Source organism: Pteropus vampyrus, unplaced genomic scaffold, assembly GCF_000151845.1.
Source record: "Pteropus vampyrus isolate Shadow unplaced genomic scaffold, Pvam_2.0 Scaffold74, whole genome shotgun sequence".
Lineage (NCBI taxonomy): Eukaryota > Metazoa > Chordata > Mammalia > Chiroptera > Pteropodidae > Pteropus > Pteropus vampyrus.
Window position 1 is genome coordinate 5436610 of NW_011888855.1, and position 8903 is coordinate 5445512.

Genomic DNA, 8903 nt, shown 5'->3' on the forward strand with positions numbered 1-8903 from the left:
AGAGATCCTGTGGAGCGCAAGGATCAGAATTCACCTCCAAGCCTGCGAGGTCCTCCACACAAGACTCACCAACGTTCATCCCAGCCCCCAGGAAAGGAAGAGCCACCAAGAGGCTCAGAATAGCTTGGTATATATCCTGGGGGACAGAACCATTGGGGGAAGCCAGAGGGTAGTCAATGTCCCATGTGGAACCCCAAGAGGGCTCAGAGCTTTGGGTGTTGGTGACAGTGGTCAGATTTCAGTCACCCTGCTGTGCGTTAACTGGGGCAAATTCCCTAGGGGACAGTGATGGCCAAGGAGCAAGGAAGGCTTTGCGTGAGCTGACAGTTGGTCAGCTTCCGGGCAACCAAGGGCAACATGTCTGTGAGGGTAAAAGGCAAATACACCTTTGATCTCTTTCTGGCAAAAATTGTAAGTATCTATATAAAGGTATAGATACACACACACACATGAGACACACAAGGAAGTCTCTAGAAGGTGGCACAGTAAAGCATTAACAGTGTTTCATCCTCAGTGGTGGGATTTGCTTTTCTATTTTCTATTTTCCAAATTTTCTACAATGTCCACCATATTACTTTTACGAAGTGGGAAAGTGCTTTTATTTTAAAACGTACAAATGCAAAATAGTGGCAATCAGTAATTCTCACATCCTGCACCCACTCTATAAGAACTAACTGCAACAGACTGCACCTAATTAGACGGTAGAGAAAACCTGGCCACACCCTCAGCCGATCATGTTTGGAGAACCAGCACATGGTGATCCTCCCGGACCAAGGGGGACACCAGACCCTCGGTTCTCCTCCCCTGCTAATACTGAAGCCCCAGAGCCACTGTCTATCCCATTTAAGAATAACAAAAGGCGCCAAATCGATTTCATAAATCACTTAGTCTTTACAGCTTTCTCCTCGAGGACACACATACAGGCTTCTAGCAAAGATGGTGCAAAATAACAAGACAGATGTAGTAACTAATACAAAGTGCTTGGTTCACTAAACAAAGAGCTTTTGATGCTGTAACTCAATTTGCGTTGGCGTAATAGGATCTGAGCAGGCTAAGAGGAGCCATATACAACATGGGCAGCCCTGAAGGTAAAGGGGAGAGAGGAGCACAGCAGAGCTTCCCGCCTCCCGCTCCGCCCACAAACCACTCACCTGGGACCACGGAAAGGCGCACCATTCCCTCAGGTAAGACTCAGAGGGTTTTCGCCTTCCTCCAAGAAAAGACTTAGAAACATTTCTTGGTTGTTTCTGGTACCAAAGACCAAACCCAACGATCCTGTCTTTTGTGTGCCCTGTTCATTCATTCATTAATTCAGCACCTGCTATGTACTGAGTGCCTGCTGTGTCCGCCAAGGTGAGTATGGAGAGGAAACTGACACAGGTGATGATGCTCAGGAATTCACAAGCTGATGGACACTTTCCTGGTGTTGTCGAGGGACAAGAAAAAAGTGTCAGTGGTTCTGCTGTCCCTGCTAACCCCAGTGAGCTAAAAAGAGCCACCGCTCGGCCTGGAGAACAATGAGAGAACCTCTGCCCGTTCTCATGAGCTCTTGGTCTCCTCAAAGAGGCCGTCTCCAGAGCTCCCCTCCAGGCCTGAGCATGGAGACCTCCCCACAGACCCCGTCCTGGGGTCTGCTCCAGGGCAGCCCGTCACCTTTCCTCCTCCTTCATAGCCATGACCCCTATGCACGCAGCAGCAGCTCACCTATGAGAGGACCCTCTGGGTTTGAGGATCCTTGGATCTGTCAGGGCTCCCCATGAGGACTCTACCCTCTCTCTGAAGGGCAGAGTGCCCATTGGTGATAATTAGGGTCGGCCTTGAGTGATGTAAGCCTTATGGCGGAGTCAGAAGACCCCCTTGTTTCTCCTCTTAAAGTTACAACAGGTTGGACAGCTATAATTCAACAAAGGATTCTCTGCTCAACATATGAACAGGTCTGAGACATTTGATGGCGTATTGGCACGAGCAAGGGAGGCAAGATGGGTGAAGGACAGAGATGGGGGCTGCAGGCACATTCCTGTGCCTGCAGAAGCCCCTGCTGATGCAAGAGAAGTGGGGATGTCAGGCTGCAGCCCACACTCTGCAGCCTGGAGGGCTAGAGGGGCAGAGACCAGAAGCCAGCCCAGCTCTGCCCTCAGAGACTCTGCAAGGAACTTTCTGATACGACCCCCAGAAAGTGGGCTCCAGTTACAAGATCAAGTGTGTGCCCACTTTCTGCAAGACAAATGGGATAATGAGATTGTCAGAGCCCTGATCCAGTAGCTGACAGCCTTCACTTTGTGCCCAGGCTGAGATCAAAACTCAGGGGGTGGGAGCTAGAGCTGCCTGGTGATGAGTTATTTCTGACTGAGCAGGCTTCTTGGCCATAAATCAGGAGGATGTGTCACAGTCACTGTGAGACATGGCACTCTGCTCCCCAGATGCCCACCTAACCTGAGTGGAAGCAGCTCCTGGCGGCAGCCCGGGTATCTGATCTGGGAGTGCCACACCGTGGAGGAAGCAGGGGCCACCACTCAGCAATCAAATGGACAGGGCCTTGGGAAGGGGACCCTGCTCATTGTGCTCACACTCTCCCTCCACCCCACCCAGCCTCGTCTGGACCAGGGAGAGGAGCACAGACACACAAGCCCCTTTTTAGCACATCTCCCATGTGTTCTCACAAGCACACAGAGGTCTTGTCAATTCCAGATGAGGAGACTGAGGCTCAGCCATGGCCAGGCTTGAAACGGAGAGAACCTACACTTAACGTCACCCTCCTGCCTCCAGCCTCAGAGCTCGGGCCTCCGTGCTGCTCTGCCACCTCTATGGGAGCCTCCCTCAGGTAGGGGAACATGTGGGACTCCGCAGCATGGCCTGACTCACACTGCCACATAGTGGAGCTTCATCGGCCACTCTCTTCTCCCCTTCCATCCGTCCGATCAAAAGCTCGGCATGGGCACTGGGAGGGCTAAGCTCTGTTCACCACTCTGCCACTCACCATGTGGGCAAAATGAATCACATCTCTGAGCCTCAGGTGCCCTACCTGTAAAATGACCAGCTGGACCAAATGGCCTCTGAGGCCTCTCTACAACTGCAGGGGCATCTGAGAGGCATAAGTACCATCAGAGTGCTGAGACACACTCAGAGGGCAAGGATCCACGCCTATTTCTTCCCCAGTGCTGTAGGAGGTACTGAAAGAGGAAACATGGTCCCCATTCCAAGGTCCCCACACTCTCGTTGCAAGACAAGACAGCCCCCGAGTCAATGCTGTCCACGTAGAGGGTGGAATAATTCTAAGCCCCCAATGAATGCTCTGAGTGCTTCCTGGAGGAGAAAGCAAGAGAACCAAGCCCCATGGAAAGATATGTCCAGATGGGCCATGGGTGGGCATGTCATGTGGGGGAAGGACATCAGCAGATTCTGGAGACAGCCAGGAGCACGGTGGGCCCAGGATCACGGGGATCTACGTACAGAAACCTGCCCCGAGCTACTAATTCAAGGAAGAACAAGGGCCCTATATTTTGAGGTTACCAAATTCCTTTTAATGACGCTTAAGTGCTTCCTTACAACTTTCTATAAATCCACCAGCTCATCTTCGTCCCACAACTCCACATGCAACCTCATTAAGAGGCAATAAGTGGTGGGAAATATTGATACTTCTGGCTAATCGCGTTATTAATACCATTACTATTCATATCACCTCGTAAACAACTCTTAGACATTTAGCATGGCTACGTCCAAATGAAGATAATACTATTGCTAATTATATCTCTATAAACTTACTTTATGGCAGGGAACAAGGGCTCTTATATCCTGATTACTCAGTTGCCAGAACCATAAGGAAGTAGGCAAGACTTCATGAAGACGTGCCCTCTGGGGATGATTCATTACAAATAATTGCGGTTTGCAAAAGCACAAGAGCTTTCAGGAAATTTTTTTTTTAAGAAAGGGACTGTAATTTGTAGCAGAGAGGGCAGAGAGGACACATCTCAGGCGGCCAGAATGAGGGAGGCCGACTCAGCAGCATCAGTTGTTCCGGAACCCCTGGGCAGGATGCCTAAGCTCACTCTTGGGCCCACGTCTCCAAGGGGCAGAGTGGTCTGGGTAGGACATGTCCAAGCTGCTCCTTTGGGGTGTACATACACCAGTGTCAGTGACCAGAGAGGTCCAGGGAAGAAAGCTAAGCATGTGTCCACATCTCATGAGGGGGGTGTCTAAATGTGGCAGCCCTGAGATCACTTTTTGAAATTACTCACATTTCTTACTCACTTAATAGTTTTCTTAGCATTTATGAACTTAATGGGAGCTTCTCTGAAGCTGGTGAAGGGGCTTACACTGTCTTAGGAAGCAATGCCGGCCTTGCGAGTTCCCCTCCTGCATTCTTTGGGAAACGTCATTCCCAGGAAAGGATCAAAAACACTCTAAAGCAGGCTGTGAATAAGAAAACAAATGCTTTTCTTTTTCTCTTTGTGGCTGAGCTCAGATAATTTACAGTATTAAATGTCCCTTGTGCTCTGGAGAACCGGAATTGATTTTTTTTCTTAAAATTGGTTTGCTTATAAATTTCTCTAGCTGTTGTTACCAAGTTGTAACTTGCAGTTATGAGAATAATCGCAGATCAATTACAGTCATTCTGAGGGAGGGCCAGGTCTGCATGAACATAGGCAATTCAGGCCTTTGACAGACATTTATAGTAAATCATCTTTAGTTCTGATTCAATTCATTAAGAACTGGTACGATCTCAGCCAGATAGAAAGTTCACCTTCCCTCCGTCCATGAGATAGTCATTATTCTCCAGAGGTTCCCGGTTCTCCTTATGTGTATTTCTCCATCTCTTCCGAAGTTAGGCAAGGCCAAGGGACTTTCTTTGGTCAACGAAATGGGAGCACCAGGTAGGTGCTTTAAAACAGGAGTGGGCAAATTTTTTCATAAAAGACCAGAGAGTATATAGTTTAGGATTCGTGGGCCATATGGTCACTGGCACAATTACTCAGCTCGGCTATTGTAACGCAAAAGCAGCCATAAATTAACATGTAATCAAATGGGTGTGGCTGTGTTCCAATAAAACTTTATTTATAAACATTGAAAGTTGAATTTCATGCTATTTTTGTGTGTCACAAAATATTGTTCTTTTCATTTTTTTAACTATTTGGAAATGTAAAAAAGATTCCTACGGTATAGAATGTGCAAAAAACAGGTGACAAGGTCAGATTTGGCCCAAAGGCCACTCTTTGCCAACCGCTGCCTTAAAAGAATAGTGGGTGGATGTGTTATAGAATTGTACACTTGAAACCTACATAATATTATTAACCAATGTCACTCCCATAAATTTAATGAAATTTAAAAAAAAGAATTAGTGGGTAATTTCCTATACCTCTTTTCTTCACCGAGATGACCATAGATGACCACATCAGCCCTAACCTATGAGTGCCTCTGATGAGCAGAGCCCTCAATTAGTTCCCATTGGACACGCAGATTGAGCAAGAAATATATTCTTATTGCCTACATCACTGAGATTTGGGGGAGTTACTTGTTACTGTAGCAAACTTAGCTCATCCTATCTGAAACAATCTATGTAGTACTTTCCCAATGAATTAATGGAATAGACAAAAGTACAATATAAGAGTTTTACATAAAAGGAATTATTTTTCAAACACACTTTAAACATCCTTTATAGTACCCATTTTCATTAAAATCATAAATTATGCATAAATGATTTTAATCTGTTCATTAAAGCAAATCCTAAATAAGTAGAAACTTGATAACATCTTCTAAGTCTATCTAGAATCACAAGGATTTTTAGAGTCATTTCCTTTTCAAGAGTATTCACATTTAGACGAGGCTTTCTTTTAATCTGTCCTGTTCAGTGAGATTGACAGTTTGAGAAACTCAGCCTCACATCCAATATTACTGTCTTTAGCTCAAGAGACCAGTAGGGAATAGCAGATGTTTCCAGTCAGAATGAACTATTGTAAACACCACATTTTAATAATACATGTTTGAGAAAAAAAGAGGCAGATAGAGAGAAACAGAGAGATAGCCATGTGACTTCAGGCACCCCCTTAGTCCTCTCTGGGTCTCAGTTTTCCCATCTGTAAAAAGGAGAGCTGAAATAAATGTTCTTTATGAACTCTTGCAGTTCAGATATTCTAATACTAGATATAATTTCAAACAGACATTTTTAAATGAACCCTTTTAGATCTGACAAAAAGGCAAAATAGAAGGGGACTTTGGGCACAACTTAATCTAGAATTTTGGGTGAGAATCATCACCTAAAGAAGCCAAATGTCCCTATTTTGAGCCCAAACAATCAATCTAGAATGACCAGGAAAGTAACAACAACAAAAATGAAATACAAATGAACATATGAGAAAATGTTCACCCTCACTAGAGATCAGAGCAATTCAGTTTAAAGCCAAGATACCATTTTGTGTCTACTGGCTTTGCAAAGATTCATAAAGAGGATTCTGTCCTGTACTGACTGGCAAGAGCAGGGAGTAAAGATGCCCTGAGCTGACGGGAATGTAAGTTAGCACTGCCTTTAAGAAGTTGCCTTCTTTTCTGGCAGTATGAATTGAAAACCATAAACATGGGCATAGCTTTGATCAACCAATTAAACTTCAAAAACTTTTTCTAGAAAAAAACTGAATAAGTACCACAAGATATAAATAACCCCACTGATGAATGCAAGCGTTGTCTCCAACAGCTTAAAAATATATATATATAAACAAGTAAATGACCAAGGGTAAGGAATTGCATAAATAAAACATGGCAAATTGATACAGTACAATATAATTTAGCCATTAAAAGTGATGCTGCCATGCATAATATGAGCCTCATTTTATTTAGGAGGGAGGGAAAAAGTAAAAATTATATACATACATAGAAAAAGGACTGGAAAAATTTCACAAAAAATAAAGTAGTAATCTCTAGCGATGTTAATTTTCTTAATTTTCTTTTTGCATTTTCCATATTCTTATAGATTTTGAAAAAATATATATTAAATGCTACTAAAAATAAAAATATATAAATCTGTATTTATTGACTTTAAAAGGTGTTCTTGATACAATTGAAAAGTTTTTCAAAGTAAGCCACAAATAATATGTAGTTAGAGCCTGTTTTGGAAAATAGGAAAAAGACTGGAAGGAAATGCAATAAAAATGATCTCTAGGGGTAAGATTGAGTAATTATTTTCCTTCTTGCCTTTTTTCTGGTTATTGTGTAAAAATATAAAAAGAAAGCAACTTTTATAAAAATGAATTGAGAATGATCCAGATGATTCAGACAGATCTGCTCCCAGCACTAAACAAAAGTCACCTAGACCCGCCCTCCCCTTCCAAGAAATAGATAACCATTTCAGTGGTCCATGTCATCGCTGTCTACAGAAGAGACTAGAAGAGGCAGGTGGGAACATCTGAAGCCCAGGACTCCATGAGACCACGACACACCTTTGGCTCACAAAGTTCCTGACTGATGCTTCTGTCTCTACCTTTGGGCACCTCACAGCCAATATGCATCAGCCCCTGTCTGCTCTGTGTGAGTCTCAACTGTGCTAACTCATATACATATGAATCCAGAAGTGCACCAAAATAGACGTTTGACATTCTTTAAAGTGCTGACACAGCCCTGAAATTTGTTCAAGTAGTTAGATATCAGGAAGCAGGGTGCTCACTCTGTAGCGCTTGGATTTAGCAATGTACTTGATCTATCCTATGAACCGGGAATTTCTCTTTTAGTGGGTAACCTGTCATTTTCATGTAATACAGAAAGACCACAAATAAAGAAAACTCTTACAGAAAACCTGGCCCACTGTGCTTCTTTTCCATTAATATTTGTTTTCATTCATTTTTCGTCACCTACTAGTGCTTGCTGTCAGTTAAGAGATATCAGGTACCAGTGATTTAATTCTGTATTATTTGTTTGTTTGTTTGTTTGTTTGTTTGCTTGCTTTAATGCCTACAGCACCTGGTCTTCCTAGGTGGTCTCCTATCCAAGTACTAACCGGGCCTGACCTTCCTAGGTGGTCTCCTATCCAAGTACTAACCGGGCTTAGCTTCCGAGATCAGACGAGATCGGGCACGTTCAGGGTGGCTTGGCCGTAGACAAATTTTAAAAAATAAGAGAGAAAAACTTAAAATTGAGACAATTCTTTCCATTAATTGAGAGATAAAAATCTCCCACCATGATTGTAAATTCATCTATTTCTTCTTTTAGGCCAAAAAAAATTTTTTTTACATATTGTGAAGCTACGTTATTGGGTGCTTATAAATTTGGATAATGTTATAGCTTTCTAGCACACTGACCCTTATCATCATGAAATGATTATTTTATCTCTGATAATAATTATTGTTTCTAATTCTATATGAGTGCTATTAGTACAGCTATACTGTCTCTGTTTTGATTAATATTTGCATAGTACGTCATTTTCTTTACTTTTACTTTCAGCCAAAATTCTTACATTTAAAATTTGTCTCTAAGGAGTACAGAATTGAGTTTCATTTTCATCCAGGCTAACAATCTTCATCTATAAGAGTAGTTAGTCTGTTTACATTGGATGTAATTACTGATATACTGGAGTTTAAATCTACATTCTTACTATTTCATTTCTACTTGTCCTGCCTGTTTTTGTTTCTTTTTCTTTTCTTTCTTATCGTCTTCTGGATTAATCATTTTTATTATTTTATTTTCCTCCTCTCTTAGCTTGTTAGTTATACATTACTTAATAAATCTTATAACACACTCCCTAAACTGAGCACATTTTTGACTTGCTAAAGCTTAAAATAAATTAATATATTACTTCCTAGACAATGCGGTAAATTTAGAACACTAATTTCATTTAACTTAATCCATAGTCTTTGAGCTTTTTTGTTGTATATTTTAATTCTATATTTTTAACCCCAGGAGACATGTTTAGATTTTTTTAC

The 8903-nt window shown here is 42.5% G+C and overlaps 1 pseudogene; it reads right to left on the minus strand.

Moving 5' to 3' along the window:
• Positions 1–7932: 7932 nt before the first annotated feature.
• Positions 7933–8083, minus strand: LOC111741174 (annotated as a pseudogene).
• Positions 8084–8903: the final 820 nt, after the last annotated feature.